The sequence below is a fragment of the Rhinolophus ferrumequinum genome, chromosome 13 (genome assembly GCF_004115265.2).
Source record: "Rhinolophus ferrumequinum isolate MPI-CBG mRhiFer1 chromosome 13, mRhiFer1_v1.p, whole genome shotgun sequence".
In the NCBI taxonomy this organism is placed as follows: Eukaryota; Metazoa; Chordata; class Mammalia; order Chiroptera; family Rhinolophidae; genus Rhinolophus; species Rhinolophus ferrumequinum.
The window spans coordinates 5,168,962-5,193,426 of NC_046296.1; the positions used below are offsets into that span (position 1 = coordinate 5,168,962).

Sequence of the window (24,465 nt, forward strand, 5' to 3'; positions counted from 1 at the left end):
GTTTGGATGAGGTGGTCACTGTGATTCTCTCCAGAAGTTCCATTTAACAAAGTTATTATTCTGGGAGTTAGAGTTCGGGATGGCGGCCTAGGCACACAGATCCACTTTCCTCCTTCTGTGGGGCCCAGTGAAATGATAAACGACCAGGTAAAAAGAAGTGCTATCACAACACCCTTAGCCAACCAGAAATGCAGAGGGGCCCCTAGAAGGTGAGAACACATGGGGTTGCCATGCAAACTGGAGCACAGGATGCTACAGCCTAAGACCCTGAAGAGAGGCTTTCGTGGGAGCCTTGGAGAAGCTCCATGTGGTTAAAGAATTTCAACTGCATGTGTGGCGACTAGCCCCCAGGCCCTCCTTACCCCCACTCCCACACACACACCAACACCTGCTGCAGAGTAGAGGAGCCCAGAGCAGGTCTTGCCTCCAGGATAAATCCTGAGAGCATTCAGTGAATACAGTGGGCAGTCTGCCAGCGTGGGCTCGGTGCTGGTACTGGGTGTGAGAGAGAATCGTGGCACAGCCTGAGGTGCTAACTGAACACACATGGAGAACAAAACAAGGAAGGACAGTGCTGTCTAGGAAGGAGTCAGACATCACATGCCTTGTGCCCGGAGTACAGCTTTGGCAGTGGTGACAGAATCCCCGGCTGCCAGCCTGTCAGCATGTCCCCCCTACCCACCAGAGCCACGGCCAGCCTCCCATTCAGAGGAGAGGCCTGGGAGGGGCGTGGGAATACATTCTAGCAAAACATCAGAATTTAAGGGTAAGGAGGATAGTGTTAAAACTTCTGGAGAGAAGAGGAAGGCTGCCAAAAAGAACAGAATCAAACTGGCAGCAGACTTGTCATCAGTACCACTTGAAGCCACAGTGGGGTCACGGGTTCTGGGGGGGAGAGCATCTCCAACCTAGAATGCTGCTCCCCCTAAATTATTCATCAAGTGTGAGGACAAGTAAAAATATGTTCAGGAGCTCAGAAATTCACCTTTACATGCTATGAGTGGGGGCGGGGAAAAGAAAGAGACATCAAAGAGGCCCTCAAGCTAAAGGCAAAAAAAAAAAACCAAACAAGGATTGCATGGTGTACAAGAAACGGTGGCAGATGGTAATCCAGAAGTGGAGAAAGCTGAGGAAACATGGAAATGCTTGCATAGACACTGACCCTTGAAAGGTTCTCAGGTCCACAAGATACATCTAAAAGTTTAATACAAATCTGCAGGGAACATATGTGCTCGTTTATTTATTTGTATGTGCCTCTGGATATTTCTATAGAATAAATTCCCAGAAGTGGAATTGCTGTGTCATAAGTTTAATTAATACATTTAAGCAACTGCCAAATGGCTGTCCAAAAAGATATGTCATTTGTAACTCCTTCCAACTTCTCATACTCTGCCAGTGATGAAGGGTATCTACCTTAAAAATTTTCCAGTCTGATTGTTCCATTTGGTTATTAGTGGGGTCAACCATTTTTTGTAGGCTTCCTGGCTTGGCTATTCCCTACCATGGAAATGAATAGTTTTTACATATCCTTTGCCCGCTTAAGTGGAATTATTTGCATTTTTCATATTGCTCTATAAGAGCTCTTTATATAAGGATATGCATTCCCTTTCTTATTATATAGCGTATATATTTCCTCCTAGCCTGACTCATTTCTTTCAACTTTATTGAAAGCTTTCACAGTGTAGGAAAGGTTTGAAAGACATGAAATAGAAAGTCACCTACTTTTTTATTCAGGATGGGAAAAAAAGAGGGAAGGGCTTATGATTTACATACAACCTTTCAAATAATGTTCAACTTTACCAAATTAAAAAAAAGATCCAGGAATTACATTGTTATAACTGTACCAGATGACTTTTGTTTTTCCCCATATTTTTAATATAATTGAGATATAATTCACATATCTCAAAATAAGGTTGTGAACCATCACCACAATCTAATTATAAAATACTTTCATCACCCCCTACCCCCAAAAACCTACATATCCATTAGTAGTTCTATTTAAACATGTAGTAGAATCTGGGCCTGGGCTTTCTTTGTGGAAGGTTTCAAAATTCCTAATTCCATCTCTCTAGTTGTAATAGGTCAATTCATAATTTCTTCTTGAGTCAATATTGGTCACTTCTGTCTTTCGAGGAATATGTTAATTTCTTTCTGGGAATATGTTCACTTCATTTAGGTTATCTAGTTTGTTGGCATACAGTTGTTCATAGTATTCCCTTATAATTGTTCTTATTTCTGCAATGTCATTAGTAATGGCCCCTCTTTCATTCTTTTTTTTTTTTTAATATTTTATTGGGGATGGGGTACAGTGTGTTTTTCTAGGACTTTATTGGGGAACAGTGTGTTTTTCCCAGGACCCATCAGCTCCATGTCAAGTTGTTGTCCTTCAATCTTAGTTGTGGAGAGCGCAGCTCAGCTCCAAGTCCAGTCACCGTTTTCAGTCTAATTGCAGGGGGCGCAGCCCACCATCCCATGCGGGAGTCAAACCAGCAACCTTGTTGTTAAGAGCACACACTCTAATCAACTGAGCCATCCAGCTGCCCTTCAGTAACTCAGCTCAAGGTGCCATTTTCAGTCTTAGTCGTGGAGGGCGCAGCTCACTGCCTCGTGTGGGAATCGAACTGGCAACCCTGTTGCTCAGAGCTTGCACTGTAACCAACTGAGCCACCTGGCTGCCCCATCGTTCTTGATTTTAGTGATTTCAGCCTTTTCTCCATTTTTCTTGGTCAATTTAGCTAAAAGTTCGTCAATTTTGTTGATCTTTTCAAAGAACCAACATTTGGTTTTGTTGATTTTCTCTATTGTTTTTCTATTCTCAATTTTATTTTTTTTTCTGTAATCTTTATTATGTTTTTCTGCTTGCTTGCAATTCAGTTTGCATTTTTTTCTTATTCTTAAGGTCTAATATTAGGCTATTGGTTTGAGATTTTTTTTTTAATTGGGGAAGGGAAACAGGACTTTATTGGGGAACAATGTGTACTTCCAGGACTTTTTTCCAAGACAAGTTGTTGTCCTTTCAGTCTTAGTTGTGGAGGACGCAGCTCAGCTCCAGGTCCAGTTGCCGTTGCTAGTTGTAGAGGGTGCAGCCCACCATCCCTTGCTGTCGTCGAACTGGCAACCTTGTGGTTGAGAGGATGCGCTCCAACCAACTGAGCCATCCGTTAGCTCAGCGGCAGCTCAGTTCAAGGTGCCTATCTTAGTTGTGTTCTATCTTAGTTGCAGGGGGCACTTCCCACCATCCCATGCAGGACTTGAGGAATCAAACTGGCAACCTTGTGGTTGAGAACCCGCGCTCCAACCAACTGAGCCATCTGGGAGGCAGCTCAGCTCAAGGTGCTGTGTTCAATCTTAGTTTCAGGGGGCAGAGCCCACCATCCCTTGTGGGACTCGAGGAGTGTTCAACTTTGTGGCAACCTTGTGGGTGAGAGCCCACTGGTCCATGTGGGAATCGAACCGGCAGCCTTCAGAGTTAGGAGAACGGAGCTCCAACCGCCTGAGCCACCGGGCCGGCCCAATTTGAGATCTTTTTAATACAGGCATTTACAGCTCTACATTTCCTTACAAACACTGCTTTAGCTGTATGATTTTAATCTTTCTAAATGTATTGAGACTTGTTTTATGACCTAAGAAATGGTCTATCCTGGAGAGTGTTTAAAGTGACCTTGAGAAGAATGTTATTGGGTAAGAGTGCTAGAGATGTCTATTAGGTTTAGTTGATTCATCATATTGTTCAAGTCTTCTATTTCCTTGTTGAGTTTATGTCTAGTTGTTCTATAACTGTTGAAATGGGGCATTGAAGACTTCAACTTTTACTGCCTAGTTGTCTGTTTCTTCCTTCAATTCTGTATTGCTTCATGTATTTTGGGGCTCTGTTATTAGGTGCATATATGTGTATAATTGTTAAATCTTGATTGATTGACACTATTATCATTATATAATTTCTCACTTTGTCTCTAGTAATTTTTGTCTTGAACTGTCTTTTGTATAATATTAGTATAGTCACTTCATCTTTGTTTTGGTTGCTGTTTGCATGGTATATTCATTTTCTATCTTTTCACTTTCAAGTTATTTGTGTCTTTGAATTTAAACTGTGTCTCTTGTAAATAGCATATAGTTGAAGAATTTTTTAAGTCCATTCTGTCAGTCTCTGTCTTTTATTTGGACTCTTTAATCCGTTTTTCATTTAATGTAATTACTAATAAGGTAGGATTTACATTTACCATTGTGCTCTTTGGTTTCTGTATGTCTTATACCTTTTTTGTTCCTTTTTTCTTCCATTGCTGCCTTCTTTTGTGTTAAATAGATATTTTCTAGTGTACCATTTTAATTCTCTTGTCATTTCTTTACCTTTTTAAAAAGTTATTTTCTTAGTAGTTGCCCTTGGGGATTACAATTTACATCTTAATTTATGACAATCTAGTTTGGATTAATACCAACTTAATTTTAGTAGTATATAAAAATTTTCTTCTCATATAACTCCATTCCCTCACCCCTTTACTGTGCTTTTGTTGTCACACAAATTATATCTTTATACACTATGTGCTCATCAACACAGAATTGTAGTTATTGCATTATGCAACTATTTTTTAAATTAGGGAAAAAGAATTACAAATGGTAATGCATTTATATTGTCTTTTATATTTACCTATGTAATTACCTTTAGTGGTACTCTGTTTTTTCATGTGGATTTGAGATACTGTCTAGTTCCCATTAGTATATCTTGTAGGGCAGATTTGCTAGTGACAATTTCTCTCAGTTTTTGTTTATCTGGGAATGTTTTAATTGTCTTATTTTTCCCCTAATTAAAAAATAAGGGCCAGCCCGGTGGCTCAGGTGATTAGAGCTCTATGCTCCTAACTCCAAAGGCTGCCGGTTCGATTCCCACATGGGCCAGTGGGCTCTCAACCACAAGGTTGCCAGTGCAATTCCTCGAGTTCCGCAAGGGATGGTGAGCTCTGCCCCCTGCAACTAAGATTGAACATGGCACCTTGAGCTGAGCTGTCCCTGAGCTCCCAGATGGCGCAGTTGGTTGTAGCACGTCCTCTTAACCACAAGGTTGCCAATTCGACTCCCGCAAGGGATGGTGGGCTGCGCCCCCTGCAGCTAGCAACAGCAACTGGGCCTGGAGCTGAGCTGCGCCCTCCACAACTAAGACTGAAAGGACAACAACTTGAAGCTGAACGGCACCCTCCACAACTAAGATTGAAAGGACTACAACTTGACTTGGAAAAAAGTCCTGAAAGTACACACTGTTCCCCAATAAAGTCCTGTTCCCCTTCCCCAATAAAATCTTTAAAAAAAATAAATACATAAGGTGAAATTCATATACATAAAATTAACCATTTTAAAGTGAACAATTTGGTGACCTTTAGTACATTCACAATGTTGTACAACCACCACCTCTCTCTAGGTCTAAAGCATTATTTTCATCCCAAAAGGAAACTCTGTAACTGTAAAGCAGTGGCTCCCCATTCTTCCATTATTATAGGATAGTTTTACTGGATTTAGTGTTCTTAGTCAACAGCCATTTTCCTTCAGCATTTTGAACAGTTCATTCCACTGCCTTCTGGTTTCCATGGCATCTGATGAGAAATAAGGTGTACATCTTTTTGAGGATCCTTGTAGGTGATAAATCCCTTCCCTGTTGCTGCTTTCAAGATTTTCTCTTTGTCTTTGGCAATTTGGATTTTTGTGTTTAGGTGTGAATCTTTGAATTTATGGTTTCTGTATGTCTTACATACAGAAGACCCAGTCTTATACTGGGTCTTGTATTAATTTTTTGCTCCAAAAGACACATTAGAGCTGATTGCCCGGCTAGGTCTTATTTTCGGGGAAACACAGGATGGATTAGTGTTTTCCTCAAAATTTGGAGTATTCAGCTGTTAGTTCTTCAAATATTCCTCCCACACCGTTCCTTCCTCTCCTTTTGAAACTCCAAATATGAATATGTATGCTCAGTGGTGTCTCACAGGTCTTTGAGGCTCTGTTCATTTTACTTCATTGTATTTCTTTTTGTTTCTCAGACTGGTTATTCTCAATTGACCTGTATTCACTGAATCTTTCTTCTTTCAGTCCAGTTCTGATATTGAGACTCTCTAGTGATATATTTTTTACATTTCAGTTATTATACTTTTCAACTCCAGAATTTCTATTTGGTTCTCCTTTATAATTTCTATCTCTTTTTTCATATTTTGTATTTGGTGAGAGACCATTCTCATACTTTGCACATGGTTTCTTGGTTCTTTGAACACTTTTAAAATAGCTGCTCCTCTTTTAATTTGTCTAGTAAGTCCAGCATCTGGTCTTCCTGTGCATGGATCATATTTTTTGTTTTATGTCTTGTAATTTTTTGTTGAACATTAAAAAAATATAATGTGGCAACTTGGGATATTAGACCCTCTCCCATTCCCCAGTGTTTGTTATTTATTGACTTTACTGAACTAATTCTATAAAGTCTGTATTTTTTTGTCATGTGTGGCCACTGATGTCTCTGCTTGGTTAGCGTAGTAATTAGCTAATGATCAGACAGAGGCCTTGCTAAACATTTAGAACCAGTTGTCCTCTCAGTTTTTGCTCAGGGGCTGTGCACGGCAGGGGCAGTCTGTCAACACTCAGCCAGGCACTTGCCAACTCTGTCTAAACCTCACTTTTTACTTGCACAGAGCCTCAAGGTCAGCTGGAGATGAGGGTTCAGGGCCTCCTCAGGTCTTTCCCGAGTACATGCACAGCCCTTTATGTGGTCTTCTAGATTCCCAGAATATGTTGGGCTTTTCCTTTTAAGCATTTTAGTTAGTCGGCAGTTGTTTGCCCCAGTTGTCATCTAGTGACTCAGTGAAGTTAAATACCTGCCTTTAATTGTTTTCAGTAAACACCTCAGTGAGAGGAAAGGGATTTTTACACTGGGTGAGTTCCGGCTGAGGTCAGAGTGGGGTTTTCCCTCTTGCGATTGGAGGTTTTCCAGGGAACCACCAGACAGGACAAATAATGACAGTTCTCTGGGAATGGAGCTTCAAATCTCCATTCTAGTGCTTCTCCTTCTAGTGGCTGTCAGGCTGCTAATTTGCACAGTAATTGTGAAGCTGTTGGTTTTCAATTGCCACAGAACGTACTGTTCTTACCAAGATTCAGCCATTTCTCTTGAATAAATCTCCATGGAGTGCTGCAAACCTTTGCTTATTTTCCAGAGTTCTGGTGAAGTCGATTCTCACTCTCTTTTTGGTGTCAGTTTTCTCATTGCTTTTATAGAGATGAGATTTTGGGGGGTGGGTGGTCCTTGTGCCACCATTTTTGCTGATGTTAATTGCTTTTGATTTTATTGCTAAAAGTGTTTTGAATCCCATTGCATGTTCGGCGCCATTATATTTGGTTAGCTAAGAGAGCTCAGTTTTGCCACTAATTCACTGTGTCCAGGGCAAGTTACAGATTCCATTAGCTTCAGTTCTGTTGCTTGAAAAATGGAGGGTTGCCAAGTGAGAGCTCCAGTTTTTACGACCTCTGAAACCCTGAGCTTCTAAAGGCCATATTTTCATCTACATTTCCAATTCTTCTTATGCAGCTTTACCGTGTTGATTTTTAAAAATTCTTACCACAGCCGATCATAATTTTTGTGATAATTATTTCACTCTGAGTTGTAAACAATCTTCCAATAGCATCACGGTGGTGCTTGGCTATTATTTATTCCCGCTGAGAAACTTCCTGCTGAGAAGATGCAGCTAGCTGCTGTATAATTTACAATAATAAAATAATGGTGCTGCTCTTCCCTCCGATGTCCCCCGCCTTGGTTTGGTAGCTTCTTAGCAGGAAATTGAAGAAGAGACCTTTAGTTGGCCCTAGGACGGGGTCATGGTGTCAAGTCTGGAGGTAAGATGCCCTATTACCTGAGCTGCACATCTTATGCTCCCTTTGACAGTTGCTGAAGAATCGACTCAACCACAGATTTCAGTCACTCCCTTGACTGTCATGTCCGTAAACTGCAGTCCCTGTGCGGGGCTCCAGCTTTCTTCTGATGGTCCTGTAGTGCAGATGCCTGATCGCTATGGACACGTACACCCTCCCCACACTCCTGCTTTCCATGTCAGGTGCCCTCTCACTGTCCTCCTGGTGAGGTGAAGCCCACGCTGTGATCACTTGTCCCAGGTTCGAGGAAAGGGCACAGAGCCTGGCAGCACTCTCTGGAAGGCCCCGATGCATCCTCCTATTTTCCAGGTCCCTGCAGGTAGCGATCAGAGCATCACCTTTGCTTTCCTCTTCCCATGGAGGTGGGGCTGGGTGACAGTGATGGGGCAGGATGTCCTGGCGGTGTGGCCGGCAGACTGGCTTTCTGTTACTGTGGAAGAGGGTGGGGTTCCGGGTCACACTACCGAACAACTCCTCCTTCACCTGCTTCCAGCCCTCCGTGTCCCTTTGGCCTGTACATGGAGGTTGTGATCGGTCATTGGCTCTGTCTGTTCATTGCCCTGCCCTGCCCCTCTGTGCCGAGCCCCACTCCTGGCCCTGTGAGCTGTGCAGGCCTCTGCGTCTTTTGGCTGGTGCAGGTAACTGACTTCAGATCCAGGCTCTCTCAGACTCGGTGCTGCTTGTCCTAACAGGAAGGGGCAGGTGTTCCCGGCAGGAACGGGCAGGTTTTTTGCCCTGTGTTTCTAAGGCCTCCTTAGCACCATGTTCTAACCCACAGGTCCCCTTGCGCCCTCTGCTGGCCTGTGTCTCCAGGCGGATGGGACAGCTGATCCACAGGTGCCTGTACCTCCTGGCACAGGCTGCTCCCCAGCCACAGAACATCTCCTGTGGGCGGCACTATTTCCAAATCTCAGTGAGTTGGGGACGGGACGGCCAGAGCAGGCCTTGTGTGGAGGTGGTGTGGGTGTGTGCCCATGTGCTGCGTTCTGAGAGATGCCAGAAATAATGGTGAGCAATGAGCCCTGCCATTAGCTCCCTCCTTGCTTTATGCATTATGTCATCTGGTTCGGTCCTTCATACTAGCAGCCTGTGTGACAGGTCCTATGATAGGTGAGAAACCGAGGTCCAGCTGATAAACAACAACCAGGACTCCAATGCAGACAGTAGCTTGGAGCTCTTTCTGTTCTGCTCAGGCCCACGTATCTGGATGGAGGACATTATCACTTCCGGTCAGTCACACAGGGTGTGCATTGGGTTAGTTTAGTGTTGTGCAGACGTGCTCTTCCCAAGGTGGCATGGGACTGGTGGGAACAGTGCTGCCGCCTCATGTGGAGTGTGTGCTGTGAGCGGCGCCCCAGGTACAGGTGTCAGGCCATCAATGTGGGCGCCTAGAAACGACTTGGTTTTCCTCCAACTCAGCTTCTTTTCCACTTGGAGCTGCCAGTGGGGCCTGGCTGCCAGCCTTAGTCTCAGCCCTTGTGACATTTCTTTCAACTCTCAGCACCCAGTGGCAGCACGTCGGTTCTGGGCCACGGCCTGTGGTGCAGTGAATGGCTCAGGGCTTGGAGTTTGCTCATTCTGATGGTCACTGAGCTAGCTGTTCAGGGGTGACTCTGACACAAAGGGCCCATGGCCCTGCCCCGTGGGAATCTACAGTAACACACCCTTCCCTTACTGATCCCTGCCTGATCGTTTGCCCCAGCCTGTCCTGGGTTCAGCTGTCCTGAAAGTTTACCAACCCCTCATCTTATAGATCTAAAAATAGAAACACAGCATGTCCAGGCAGTTCCAGAGGTTCAAATGGTTTGATGTTGCTCACCCAGCCCCTGTTTGCTTGGGGAATTAGTTGGGACTCTTTCCTTTGCAAATAAGGCTTGCAAAGACTCGTTTGGCTTTTAAAACACCAGAGAGACATACTTTGTGGCTCAGGTAACTGGAAGGTCACAGAGGGCCGACTTCAGGAACAGCTGGATCCAGGACTCCAAACGGAGTCCCCCAGTGCATTTGCTTTGTTCTGCTTCATTTCTTGGTGCTTCTTGCCTCTCTAGACTCACATCCTCCCAGACCCAACAGAAAAGAAATATTCTCCTTCAACAACTCCTTAAAGGCCCTGAACCTCACTCCCCTTGGCCTGAAAGGAGTCACATGCCTGTGCCTGAAACCACCGCTTTGCCAGAGGGTAGAACAGCAATGGCCAGCTCAGGCCAGGACCGTGTTCGTAGCTCCGGTCTTGGGCCACATCATGTATGAAGAGTCAGGCCTCGGCAGGTTCCCACTGAGTCCCTGGGTGTCTGCGCCTCGGTGAGCACAGTTTCCATCCTGCTGGGAGAGTAGCCCCGTCTGCTCGGCAGTGCCCAGGAGCGGAGTTCCCTCTCTGCCACTGATATCAAGGGACATACATCCTAAGCGGTCTTTAACCCCCTGGGATGGGTTCTCATTTTTAGGGGGCTGCAGTCCCTCGGTTCTCCTTTGTTTGACCTTCAGTGGCACAAAGGAAAACCTTCTGTTAGAGACTGGAGCACTAGACACAGAACCTCTGCTCCCTTCCCCTCCATTTTCTGCTTTAGATCCAGCAGCCCTACTGTTCCCAGGCCCTGCCTGAGGGCTGGAAGGCATCATGGCCCTACCTCAGGAACTCCAGTTGTCCAGCGCTTCAGAGAGCAGCCTCGTCACCATCAGAGGCTGGACCTTTCTGGGCTGCCCTGAGCCTGTATGGGAAGAGTGCCTCTCAGAAGGGGGCTGACCAATAAGAGCGCCGTTTCCCTACCAGTGATGCTGTGTGCCCAGGTCCCACCACCGGGTCACGGATCAGGCCACACTGGTGGCCATGGACGCTTCCATCGCCTGGATGGTGCCAGCGCCAAGCTCGTGGCAGCGCCTCGTCCTCGTGGTTGAGCCCTGCATCATTACACATGGAGAGTGTTTCCACAGGTGCCCCCGCTGAGAGCCCATCTAATGATGTGAGCTGTCCCCAGAACAATGGTTCTCTACCCTGGATGCATTCTGAAATCACCTGGCGGGGGGGTGCTTTAAAAATATACTAACACCTGGGCCTCACTGCTGGCAGTTGGGCTGAGGCATGACCTGAATATCAGGAGTTTTCAGAGCTCCCCACGAGCAATAAGGGTGAAGAACAACTGATCTGAAGCAGTACTTCTCGAACTTGAACGTGCAGTGGAGTCCCTTGGAGATGTTCCAGGGAGATTCTGAGTCTGCAGGTCTGGGGGGAGGCTGAGGGGTGCACCTCTGACCAGCTCCAAGGTGCTGCTGAGGCTGCTGGCCCTCAGGCTGCACTGTGAGGGGGAGGGGACCTGGCTTCTGTCCATGAGGCCTCCAAACGTCCCCTGTCAGGTGGGCACATCAGCCTGGGCCGGTGCCGGCTGTCAGGACTCCATCCCACTGGGCTGCCTCGCCAGACACAGCTGCCCAGTTGGTTTCAGGCAGGTGCCAAGGCTGCCCCGAGTGATGTGTCAGCCACGAAGCCATTAGGATCCCTGGAATAGCACTGACTGCCGTCCCAAGGGTTCTCCAGGCACAGCTTCTCCAGGTTGGTTGATTATTGATGTCTGCCAAGGGCAGGTGATAGGAGGAGGCAGTAAGTGTGCCATTCTGCCTTAGCTTTCCTCGTGGTGATGAAAATGAAGCATCAAGAAAAGTGAAAAATGACATTAGTGAAAACTTTAAAAATTTAAAAATGGATTTAGGTCCGTAACCATTTGTTGGGATCTAATATATATTCTCAGTGCTGTGAACATACTATGAGCTGCTTTCCACAAAGCCTGGACTTTATTAATAAGCTTACAGTCTCAGGGCTGTATGGAACGTCACCAGCTTGTAAAATGAAGAATGGGGGAAATGTGAAAATTAATGTAACAGTAGGTTCACGCTCTACAGTGCATATGTACTGGTTGTCTAAACTATTTTAAAGTTAACTTAAAATGAAAACTAAGGGTTAACACCTTTCTAGTTACTAAACTAGAAAGGTGGTTTCAGACCTATAAAGGCATTAAAATAATCTTACCTGTATTTTTACACAATTAAAAAAAAAATAAAGGCAAACAAGTACAAACATAGAATTTGCTTTCAATATTTTACAATTTCCTCAAAGCTTCGCATCTGACTCCAAACCTGAATATTCTCGTAGGTCAGGCAGATAGCAGGAGCACCTGGCTGCTTTTGCTTTCAGGTACAGGAAGCCAGGTTGTGGGCTCGTGCTTGACCCGGGATCAAGCTGGCTGATGGAAAAATCTGAGAGTTGACCAAAGCAGGCAGGCCACATTTACGTCGTGACAAATGGAGTCACGTGTCCCTGGTTCCTCTCATGTTTATTTTTTATAATTGCAGATACTTGCTCTGTGTGGCACCTCTTTATTTCTGTCCTCAGTGCCTCAGTCCATTTCTTGAGTCTCCCGCAGCGTGTCATTTCCCAGTGCTTCTCGATGCTCTGTGTTCAGTCATTGCTGTGTCTCTGTATGTTAGGCCACACAGTCCTTGAGCGTGGTTCTGCCCAGTGCCAGCCAGCTGAGAGAATGTTGGGACCACAGCCCACTCTCCCAGACGTGCCGCATTCCCTCGTGCTGTGTCCCTGACAGCTGGGGCCTTCGCCTCTTCCCTCTGTGAGAGGTAGCAGGGACCACTGTGCATAGCAGTTGACAGACATCACCGTTATCCCCTGAGGAGCACACCATTGGAGATGGTAAAGCCAGGAGTGATTACGTTCCTGGGTTGCATTACTTGGAATGCATTACTTGTGCGAGAAAGAGCAGGGATCTAGGAGTTTAGAAGTCAGGCGTCATCTAGTTGTGCCTTTGCCACTAACTAACCATGAACCTGAGCGAGCAGCCGAGTGTTTGTCTGCCCCTGTGTGTGCATCTGCCGAGTGAGGGACTGGACCACACTCTGTCCTGTGACTTGTGCTGTAAGTGGCCGGGGGCCATGCCCATCCCTGACAGAGAGGTGCGTACCGTAGGCAGCTGTGTAAAAGCGAAAAGCACTCTGGGAAATGACGATGCTCGTATTTCTGCATATGTGGTTTGATCTCATGAGATGCTTATTATGTGAACCATGTTTGCCCCGTAGTACATGGGCCCCAGGTAGGAGTGAGATGAACAACAAGGCATCTAGCCAGTCCAGAGTGGAATTGTTTTGGGGAAAGATACCTTAACATCCTCCCAGATAGGTCAAGGGACAGTGCCTTAATGAGCAGAGGATCTGAGTCAGTGACTCCTATTGGAAGCAGCACTGAAAAGTAGAAAACACCAGCACCTCTGCCACCTCTAAAAGTGGGGTGATGGGGTGACCAATGGTGACAATGATTTGCTGACCCCAGACCAGAGCAGAAGGCACCACTGGCTGCATCACCCCTTCCAGGGAGCCCTGGAATCACTTGCTCTTTTCCGGAAGTGACCAACCCCATGTGGCCTGAGGCAGAGTGACTTCCGCCCAGCCCAGCAGCTTATGCAGCCCGCCTGTGGAGCCCCAGCAGGGCACGGCCCGTGCATTTCATTTTGGTGTTCCCATAGAGAATGCCCAACTGGAAAGAATTTGAAAAACTTTCAATGTGGCTACATGATCTACAGCTGCTCTTTGCACTTGTTTGTTTGTTTGTTTTGGCTGAAGATCAGTGTAACTCATGGTGATGGTTGGGCTCTTTATGCCATCACTTTGGGATATTAACAAGCAAAGGACACATCGCGGGCAGGTACCGCTTGTGAAAGTTAACGGAACAACACACAGCAAAGGGGCGCAGAAAGCATCTGTCATCCTGTGTTCCAGTATGTTTGTGTCCTCCTTCCTTACAGACATTATTTGATCTCCTTGAATTGTATGAATTCCGGTGCAACATAATGATTTTCTTTGTTTTCTTGGTAACACACATGTACACATATACTGAACGAGAAAGGGGAGCAGAGGGTGGAGGTGGTGGTGATGGGGTGGGGGGAACGAAGGGAAGGGAGAAGAATTAGGAAAGAGAGCATTTTACTCTCAATATCCCATGCCAGTAACTTGGGTCCACGTGGCACAGTCTGTGTACCTGGTATGGAGGGAAGGCAGCAGAGGTGAAAGTTAAAAGCCCTTAGAATTATTCCTGTTACCTAAAGGTCAGCACCAAAGGGCTTGCTCTTAACTGCCAGCCTCGCCATGGGAGGGGATCTGCCGAGCAAGGCCAGGGCTGCCTCACCCTGTAGCACATGAGCTCTCAGTGCATTTTGTTTCTGTCACAATAGTACACAGGGGCCTAGGGCTATGGTGTGATGGAAATCCATTTGCTCAGTGTAAGTAAACAAATTGCATGTCCCGTGCACCACATGGAAAGTGCCCAGTCTGGCGGCCTCTGTCGATCCAGGTGATTTTCACATCTGCACATCATGTGGGCTGCACATCACAGTCTTGGGGAATTGCTGTTGTGTCTTCAGCAACACACATCCTGGCAGTGTGGGGGATGCTTGGGGACTTGGGACAGACAGTCCCCCCCACCCCGAGCCTCAGTTTTTTTTTTGTTACATGGGGACAGTAACCCAACAACGTACGGATCCCTTGTGAACACAGGCCTTTGTGAACATGGGGCCACGCATGTGTGAAGCCCCATGCGTGGAAGCCATCATCATGGTTATTGTTACATAAAAAAAAAAAAAAAAATACTGGTAATTATTCTACTTCATTGTCTGATGCTGCCTATTTTGAATGGTTCAGAATAGAATGGTGGTGTTATGCCTCCTTATTAATAGGCTTTGCAGCGTGACTTCCTACTAAAAAAAAAAAAAATCTGCATCTGCCATGCTGTAGAAACGCCAATCACACATGGAATGTCCTCTATAAATGATGCCTTAAGAACTTTCTTCTGTCATTATTTTTGGTACACATACATAAAAAGGGGAGTTTATTACCTCCGTCAACTCATGAAGTTAAAAATAAAGCAGCCCTAATAAATCTTTCCTGTGCCCTGGGCTCTGGTGTCCCATTTGTGGTGTGTGTGTGCAGCCATCAGCATGAGATACAGCTGTCACCCCAAGATTGAAAGTTTCCAAGTCAGACAGCATCTTGGCAAGATACCCTCAGCATTAGAATGAATGTGTATTATATTTTCCCAAGAATTATGCAGATACAATTTCTTCACAAACCAAGGTTGTGAAGTTTGAAGCTCTTAACCCTTGCCTTATTTTTGAAATGATGGTTTTGTAAGTCTCTGATAATTTTTTTTTTACTCTAATAACCTAATAATGTCTAAACTAATGTTTTTCAAATCTCCTGTGAAAACATTCACTTCTGGATGAATGAAACAGTTTACTCCTGCGGAAGCCATCAAGCATCACAGTCTGAAGCATGAGATTTTTTGAGCAGTGTTCATGAAGGCTTAGGCTGCCTATGGGAATGCAGGTTCTCGTGTGTGAGTATATGCATATATGCTGCATTGGGCAGCTGTACACATCCCTGGCTAAGTAACTATCAATTTGCCCACTCACTAGGGCTCTGAATACCATGAAATCAACTGTTATGTAAGTTTCAGAAAATGGTGTAGTTTGTCTTATGTGAGATACTATCATGTGCTTATAAACTGTCCTGTTTATCTTGTGGATGACTGAGTTTGTTTGAAAAGAGCTCTCTGTTGTTTCTTTGCAAAGAAACAGCCTAGTGAGTTTTGGCCCAGTGACTCGTTGTCTCTGGATGTCCTCACTCTCCCTGCCCGGCCCATGGCCGGAGGGAAGCCCGAGGGTGGGAACAAGGCATCTGGAGCGGGGCTGTCCCCTGCATCCCTAGTCCTTCACTCCCAAAGGCCATTGAGCTTCAGCTCTGCGTGGTTATAGGGTAGGTGATGTCTAAAGGAGGACAAAGGACAAGAAACACTCAAGCTAAAGAAATGTGACGTAGTTTAGCCAAGTCTTAGATTTTGAAGGAAGTTTGTCCTCAAGATGGTGGCATGCTAGGTGGCCTTGGGAACTAAGATTTAATAGTTGATGCTGTCTCATTTTTATCAGGAAGTGACTCATTTGTCTAGCAGGTGCTATAAGTGCCTCTTGTTCATTCATTCATTCATTTAACAATTCAATAGGGCCTCACTTAAGGTCAATAGGTTCTGTGACATTAAGCAAAATGACACATAATGAAACCTGTTTTACCACAAGCTAATTGATATAAACAAGAATTATGTTCTTGCAGCACCTCATCAACGTTAGAATGATGTTGAACAAAATGACATTATTCAAGGACCTGCTGTATTTATCGAGCTCCTACTGTGTGGCAGTACCATGCTGGTCCATATTCCCTGTCCTTAAGCAATTAGTCTTCAAGTTTTACATACTTAGCAAGATAGGGAATGACTCACTCTCTAGGCCATGTCTAATTTTAGTTGTTTGTTTTTTTTTTTTTTTAATAAGATAAACAATTACAGAGCACTAGGGAACTTCTAAACTGACCACCCTCTAAGTTCCTTTAATCTCCCCTCCTGCTCTACTCAGAACCCTAAGACTCGGCATCTGAGTTCTCTAGTTTCAGCCCTTTGCTTATGAGATTCTTTGCTTTCTTTTCTCCCATATGTCATAGTACATCTGTCCCTTTCTCTTCCCTGTCTTTTATGACAGGTGGACAGAGAAGGTTTTACACAGACACATCGAGGTGTCTGCTTCAAAGGCCTGGAGGTCCTCTGGCACCTTCGAGGATCAATGGTTGGCTGTGGTGATGTCCAGTCTGGACACCACTCCACTTTCGGGCTCTGCTCTTGAAGGCGATAATATCCATCATGAAGCAATAAGCTGGCCCAGTTTTCAAACAGGGATTTCTCACAGGAACTTTGCAAGCATGACACATTGCATTTGCCTCAGTAATGTGAAACTTATTTTGCTAAGAAAGGTACAAGCAGATTCTGGTGACTCACGAGAAAATAATAGTTAAGTCACCGTTTATTTTTGGCTTTTTCCCCAAGAAAAGGAAAAAATTGATAAACGTTTAGGGAACGTAAGCGGGCTTAACTCTGTAAAGGGGAACTGGATCAAAGTCACGGAGACATACAGATGATTAAAACCGGTAAGTCCTGTGGACCAAAGGTCCAGGCATTCCCACAGTGCATTGTGTGAGGTCCTGAGGGGCGTGTCAAGCTTCTCAGGGAAGAGGAATAGAAGCTGCTATCTAAAGGATGAGTAGGAGTTTATAAGAAGGAAGTGGAGCATAAGGGCAGGGAAGAGCATGTTTAAGCAGAGGGAACGACATCTGCAAAGGCCCTGGGCTGGCAGGAAATGGAACGTCAAGGGGGAGGGCGAGTAGGGCCACAGCACACATTTTCGCCATTGTGCACAGGGCCTCTCGTTGAAATCCAGGCTGCCTACTCGTCTCATCCATATTTAGATTTACCCACATGTATGTTGCTCTCCGTTCCTACCCACATCTCCAGTTTCTACCTGAGATCACACCCTTCTTCCTTTAACGTTTGTTTTAGTGTGGGATTGCTGGAGACAAATTGTATCGTGTCTTCTTGTCCAAAAATGCCTTTATTTCACCTTCTTTGTTTTCTGGTAACACTCTTCTCGCAGCAGCTTTATTGACATATTATTTCGTACCAAGGAGTTCATCTGTTTAAAGTGTATTGTCAGTAGATTTTAATATATTTACAGAGTTGTGCAACTATGAACACAATCTAATTTTAGAGCAAATTCATCTGCCCCTAAAGAAACATTGTGGCCATTAGCACTCACTCCCAGCTCCCAGCTCCCAGCTCCCAGCTCCCCACTCCCCAGCCCTAGACAAACACACATCCGCTTTCCTTCTCTAGGGATTTGCCTTTTCTGGATATTTACACATACGTTAATAATTATCATATTTTCCTAATGGATTGCCAGCTGCCTCTGAGAGGATAATATTGCCATCACTGCCCTGAAAGTTGGTGAGTGCAGAGACCCAGGAGATGACGCAGGACGGAAGCAGGCCCCTGCCAGGGACAGCAGACAGACAGAGGGAGGGTGTTGGAGGGGAAGTGCAAGGACATCAAATGAAAGAACTTTTTTAACCTAGTCGCCCCTAAAGCTGACCTTATGTAGGTTAGGTCACCTCCTCAAACCAGCCAGGGGAAGAGCAAGGTGAGCTAAAGGTGACTGTCGGTCTTTCTACAGCTTTCTGAGGCGACATCAGCTGGTATTCAAAAGTCTCAAAGTCAGGATACTAATGCCCATTGACCTTGGTTATTATAAATTTAATAAGTGCTTCCCTCAGGAAGTGTATTTGAATATTCTGCCCCACAGGGCTGCTTTCTTATAATGTTACGTATCTGGCATATTCTCCTTCAATTATCCATGTCTCTATTTACTTCTTTGTGGCATTGCATCACCATGTTGGGTGCTTTTTTGGCTTACATTCTAGACCACTGAGTCCTCTGCCCTGCTCCCCTGAGTTGCAAGTGCTCTGCAATGTATTTTGTTTTCTCTGCTATGGCCTCTCCTTCTGTTTTGTATTCTGGTGAATAATTTTGCCCCACCAGCTTATGACAGACCTTCTATAAAAACAGATAGACAATTGGACTGAATGTTACTATTCAGTTAGTCTTCAAGGACTTAGGTGGCAGACACATTGATCAGTAGGCCACTTGGGAATGCTGGGCGTCGAGATGCTATGACATCCATCAGAAATACCACACGGTCCTGGAGATGGGACTGGTTGTGAGACCAGTAGATAAAAGCTGGCCAGAGGCGAGTTATGTCTCCAGGGGATCTGAAGAGAACTAAAGAGTGGTTGCCCATGTAGGATGTCAGGAATAGTCTTTAGTCCCAAGGGATGTGAGTTCAGTTATTGTTCCCATTTCCAGGAAGGCAGCAGCAGTCTTTCCCACCCACCACCCACCCAAATACACACACCATTGTACACGCTCAAACACATGCGTTAAATGGGGGCTGAATGGTTTTCAAGTTAAGCTCTGTTGTTAGGTGCACATATGTTAATAATCAAAGAATGGTCTTTAGGCTCACCAACACTTCTGAAGTTTAAGAACAACAGGTGCGTTATGTGGCATATCTGTTGGTTCATTCATTCTGCAAATGTCTGTTAGGCACTGTTTTTTTTTTTTTTTTTAGTTGGGGAGGGGGAACACTGTTTATTGAGGAAAGTGTATACTTCCAGGACTTTTTCCAGCTCAGGTTGTCATTTCAATCTTAGTTGTGGAGGGCACAGCTCATCACCAGGTCCAGTTGCTGTTGTTAGTTGCAGGGGGCGCAACCCACCATCCCTTGCAGGAGTCGAGGAGTCAAACCAGCAACCTTGTGGTTGAGAGGACGCACTCCAACTGACAGCCATCCGGGAGCTCAGCGGCAGCTCAGCTCAAGGTGCTATGTTTAATCTTAGTTTCAGGGGGTGCAGCCCACCATCCCTTGCAGGAGTCGAGGAGTTGAACCAGCAACCTTGTAGTTGAGAGCCCACTGGCCCATGTGGGAATTGAAACGGCAGCCTTCGGCTTTAGGAGCACAGAGCTCCAACCGCCTGAGCCACCGGGCTGGCCCTCTGTTAGGCACTTTTTTTGGTCAAACACTGAGCCCCATGTGAAGATGGAGAAGGTAGAGCCCTTGTGCCCTCCTTCCTCTAGGAAGACGAGCAAGCCCTAAGACCCCGAAGGCTCTCTCAGTGTTATCTCATTTTTAGGAATATTGAAAAGTAAAAGGCTCCACTGGTTGGATAATCATTTCAAGACAGGTGTCTGGAAGTGGTGCTCGGTTCTTCAGCTGATTTGGCACAGGAACACTGACTGGTGTTCAGATTTGTTTTGATTTGCTTTTAAACAAAATAAACTACATTTATGGATCTGTTAAGTTTCTTAAAAGTTACTTAATTTTATTTCCCATCACTCACCGTGGGACCCTCAGATACAGCCACACAGGCCAAGGAAGAATCAGGTTCCTCCATAGCAAGCAGCCACAGGCACTGGAAAAAGCATAAGAGAAATGCACACAGATTGGCCTTACCCAAATGCCTGCACTTCTGTGCAAATTTACCTCTGTTGTTCATCTTTTTAAAAGTCCCATTGCTCTGTGAAGAAAATACAGTTTCTTTCAATTCCCATGTAGATCGAGGAGGGTCACAATAAGGATGGTTTACTTTTTACAAAGTCGGGCATCAGTGATTTCCTGGACGACTTCCTATGTCTTCGGTTGGATTGCAAAACTAGATCCATTTCTGGAACATGATCAATGACTTTACTGTTGCTTTTCGTTTCATCTGTTCCTGGATCTGTCATTCTCCAGCAGTTCCCCGGGTGCTGTCCGGTTCATGTGTTGTGCTCAGCTCCGTGCTCCAGGCACTGTCCTAGGTGCTGAAGAGAGCAACGGGTGTGCAGGCCTGGAGCTCACTCTGCCAAGCACACAGTGTTGGAAGGGAGGGGCACGTTAGGCAGACACCTCACCAACGAGTCCTCGTGGACAGCCTCAGTGAGTGTTGTGGAGAAAGGTACGGGGGCTGGGAGAGAAGACCGCAGGGATGTACCCGTGGCCCGGAGGGTGGCGTGGAATTAGCGGGTCTGCAGGGGTGAACGCTGAGGCTTTCGTGCATAATTACATGCTCAGAGGTATGTAATCAGGTTACACATTTTTTTTTCATATTGTGTAGATAAACATAATGGATTGAAACTTTTAAAACACCACATTAAAATCTATTCTTGTTCTTCTCATGAATAAACTCTTGTCGGCTTTTTCAGTATAAGCTGCATCAAACAGTGGCATTCTTCTGGAAGCTGGGAAGAAGCCTGTGGTTACAGTTAGGGTTCAGGGAGAGGGAGTGGGCCAGCTCCCCCTGGGCGCCTTCTTGGATACAAGACTCCCCTGGGTTCTGTGGGCACCCAGATACACATTGATGAGTGCTGTGAACTGCTGGGGGCCCCGGAGACTCAGTACCCTGTTGAGTTAATTAGAACTGCTGAAGGGGCCCCTCAGGTCCAGATTGAAAGACTTAAGTTTGCCTTTACTTGGACTTGAGCTGTCAGAGCAATAGTGTCGGGTGGGTAGGGGACAGCAGCTGGGGGCAGGGGAGAGGGACAGTGGGGCAGCCTGACTTGAACCTTGAGTTCCAGTGAGAAGCAAAGGGATGTGGGGAGGTAGTGGGTGTTTGCCACATGGCCTTTCTGATTATGGCTGGTCCTTGAAATGTCCTCGGGGAAGGGGAAGTCATTGGGCCCAGCAGACAAGATATCCCATTGTACCAGCCGTGGAAGGATTTCACCTGGAGTGTCCCAGTGAAGGGGACCGTACTCCCTCTGTACACTCTGCAATCTCAGAGGGCCAGCGGCCTCCAAGGCCTGGAATTTTCATCCATTACTTGGTGGCAGTTTTACTCGTGGTCCATCAGGCTGCAGGACATTGGGAAGCTCTTGATCCAGGTGTCTTGATCCTTTGACTAATAATGGTGGCTGTGAAGTGAGCCATTTGCACAGGACACTGTCTTCAGGTGTGCTGTCAGGCATGTGTTCCTGTCTGCATCTGTGCAGAGAACCTGAGCACATGGTGATGAACAAGCCACGGAAACCGACCACTGTTCTCAGCGAGTACTTGTGTGTACTGTGTTCTCACCATCCCAGGTAGTTAAAGGATTGTTATTCCCATTTTGTAGATGAGGAAACTGAGGCTCGGTGCGGGTGAGTGTTAGGCTGAGGGCTCGACCCCAGGACTGCCTGACTTCCAAGTTGTGGCCCCTTTTCTCTGCACCCTGTTGACTCTTGTGAAGGTGTTTGGAGCATAAAACACAAGCAGGTTTTAAGGTGAGGTGAGCCTGTGTAGTGGTCCCTTCATCTGTGGAGTGGCTTTTGCCTCCACGTGCGAGTCTGTCAGCAGCCTTGGCATCTGGCGATGCTCTCTGCGCCTGGGCCCCAGCAGGATGTACTACAGAAGGTGAGGACTGGGCCGTCCTCTCGGGCCTCCCACATTCCTGCCTGCCCCTGAACCCTCTGCCCGCTGTTGGTGTGATAGCAGCAAATTCATCCAACCCAGGAGAAGCAAGAGTGAGCTTCTGGATCTGCTCCACACTCAGTGGGTGGGGCGCCCTTCACACCCACACTCTGTGCACACACCCTCACATGCACCTCCCAGCAAGGAATGTTTAATTAAAATGTGTAGAGGTGAATGGACGTTTTGAAGGGTGGTTTCAAAATGGTTTCTTTCTCAGGAGCGTTAGCCTATCATGGCAGCTGCACATCCCTTCCCTCAGGCTCGGATACCCTGTCAGACCTAGCGGATGGGCTTCTGGGATTTCATCAGCCTCTGGGCCCTGGCCCGACCCTGGAAAGGGGCTACTTGGCAGGAAGAGCCATTTTGATGGGAGATTGGTGTCTTTTGGATGTCCCAGCTTCCCTTAAGCCCCTCTGGGGACAGCTTATGACTCTGCCCTTCACTGGGGCAGCACGTGCACGAGGCAGGGACCACATCAGTCTCACCCTTCACTGTACCCCAGGCGTCCCAGGTGCCTGTCCATCCATGCTGGGGGTACAGTCAACATGAGCACAACATGAGTGCATGCAGTCAGTACAGGATGTGTACCAACCTACGTATAACATGAGGACATCAGCTGATGTCTTTGCTTTGCCGCTTTGGGTCAGTTAATCAACTTACCAAGTATAATATGTGGTCAGAGTTCCAAAATGGGAATACTAAAAGTTCTGGGGGATTAAATGAAGTACTTCAGATGATATGCTACCTGCTTGATAAGTAATTGCAATTGTGGTTAACTCCAAATTCAAGCGACAGAAAGTGCTGACACTTGTACCTTCTAGCTCAGTGGCAACTGTGGAGGATGGTACTCAGGGTCAGAGTTAGTGGTTCTTTACCATCCTCACCATTTTCACTCTCCTGCTTGCTCCTCATATTTTCCAGCTTTTCCTTCTCTGCTGCCTCTTCCTGCAAATGGCCTGGTAGCTGCTCCCTTCCCTCACAGAGTCATTGAGCAGCACTGGGATCAGGGATTTTGATAAGATTGCATTGAATTTGTAGATTGCTTTGGGTGGTACAGATATAACAATATTAGGTCTTTTCATCCATGAACCTGAGAAGTCATTCTTTGTATCTCCTTTAATTTCTTTCAGCAAACTTTTATAGTTTTCAGTGTGCAAGTCTTTCCTCATTTTAATTAAGTTTATTCCTAGGTGTTTTATTCCTTTTGATGCTACTGTGAATGGAATTGTTTTCTTAAGTTCCTTTTCAGATTGTTCATTGTTAACGTATGGAAACACAACTGATTTTGTGTGTTCATTTTGTGTCCTGCAACTTTGCTGAATTCATTTGTTCTAGTAGTTTTGTGTATGGAATCTTTAGGGTTTTCTACATATAAGATCATGTCATCTGTGAACAGAGATCATTTCACTTTTCCCTTTATCAATTTGGATGCCTTTTATTTCTTTTTCTTGCTTAATTGCTCTGGCAGGAACTTCAAGTACGTATTATGTTGAATAGACGTGGTGAGCATGGGCTTCCTTGTCTTGTTATTGATCTTAGAGGAAAAGCTTTTATTAATAGTTTGCGCCCCGTTTGAGTATGGTGGTTGTTGTGGGTTTTTCATATATGACCTTTATTATGTTGAGGTAGTTTCCTTCTATTCCTAGTTTTCTTTAGTGTTTTTTTTTTTTTAATCAGGAATGATTGTTCTGCATCAACTGAGATGATTATGTGGGTTTTTCCCCCTTCATTCTGTTGACCAGACATTTTATGAAGCCAAATTATATGAAAATTGAGAGGCAAAGTTGATGAAGCTTTGTTCGCTTTTTAAGGAATTGGCTGGTCAGGAATTGGGCATTTTGACATTAATATTAAAGGAGACCCAGCTCTGGCCCAGATCTGTGACTCCTTTCCTCTGTTAAATATTTTCTTGTATTTCTCCCATCACTTCCCGTTATGTGTTGTGTACAAGTGGTAAATGTTAATTGGTTAATTAAATATTTGGGCTCCGTTTTTAAGTGTGAGGATTCCTACTAACTGCCAGTAAAAAATAGCTTTCCAAATAAATGGTGAGTTAGTATGAGTTGGGTAGAGTGCACTGTTTAAAAGTCAGCTATGGAAGGCAGGAACACAGTTCAATATTCTGTAGCAGGAACATTGACCAGTAATCATTTATTTGATATCCATGAAGAGTCAGAGATATTTTATTTAGGAAGAAGCCAATGGATGAAATAATAATATCTTGGATGATTTGCTTTGAAATAACCTAGTGAGAGTGGGAGAGGGAGAACGGGTTAAGATGAAACAAGGGTGACTGTATATTAAATTCATTATATATTCTTTGTGCTTTTTTATCTGTTTGAACTATTTCATAATAAAAATTTTTTAAAAGCAATGTAATGTAAATCAATGATGGTGTGGCTTTATATTGAAATATTGTGTAGCCTTTACAATAACACTTAGGAAGAATTTTAACGATGTGGTATAAGTAAGAAAACCAAGAAGTCAGTCTGTCTAATAGGGTGTGTTTGCATGAACACACAAATATTGGCATAGAAAACATATGGGGAAGGAAGTACGTTAAAACATTAACTGTGGTTATCCTTGGTTGGTGTAGCTTCCAAACTTTCTACAGTAAACAAGAGAAAAAACGTAATTTCTGAAAAACTTTGGAGAGAAAGGA

The 24,465-nt window shown here is 45.3% G+C and overlaps 1 protein-coding gene across 5 annotated transcripts in view; it reads left to right on the forward strand.

Moving 5' to 3' along the window:
• The window catches only part of CRACDL (CRACD like), a 105,331-nt gene that overhangs the window by 36,960 nt on the left and 43,906 nt on the right, over positions 1 to 24,465 (forward strand). The window lies entirely within an intron of this gene.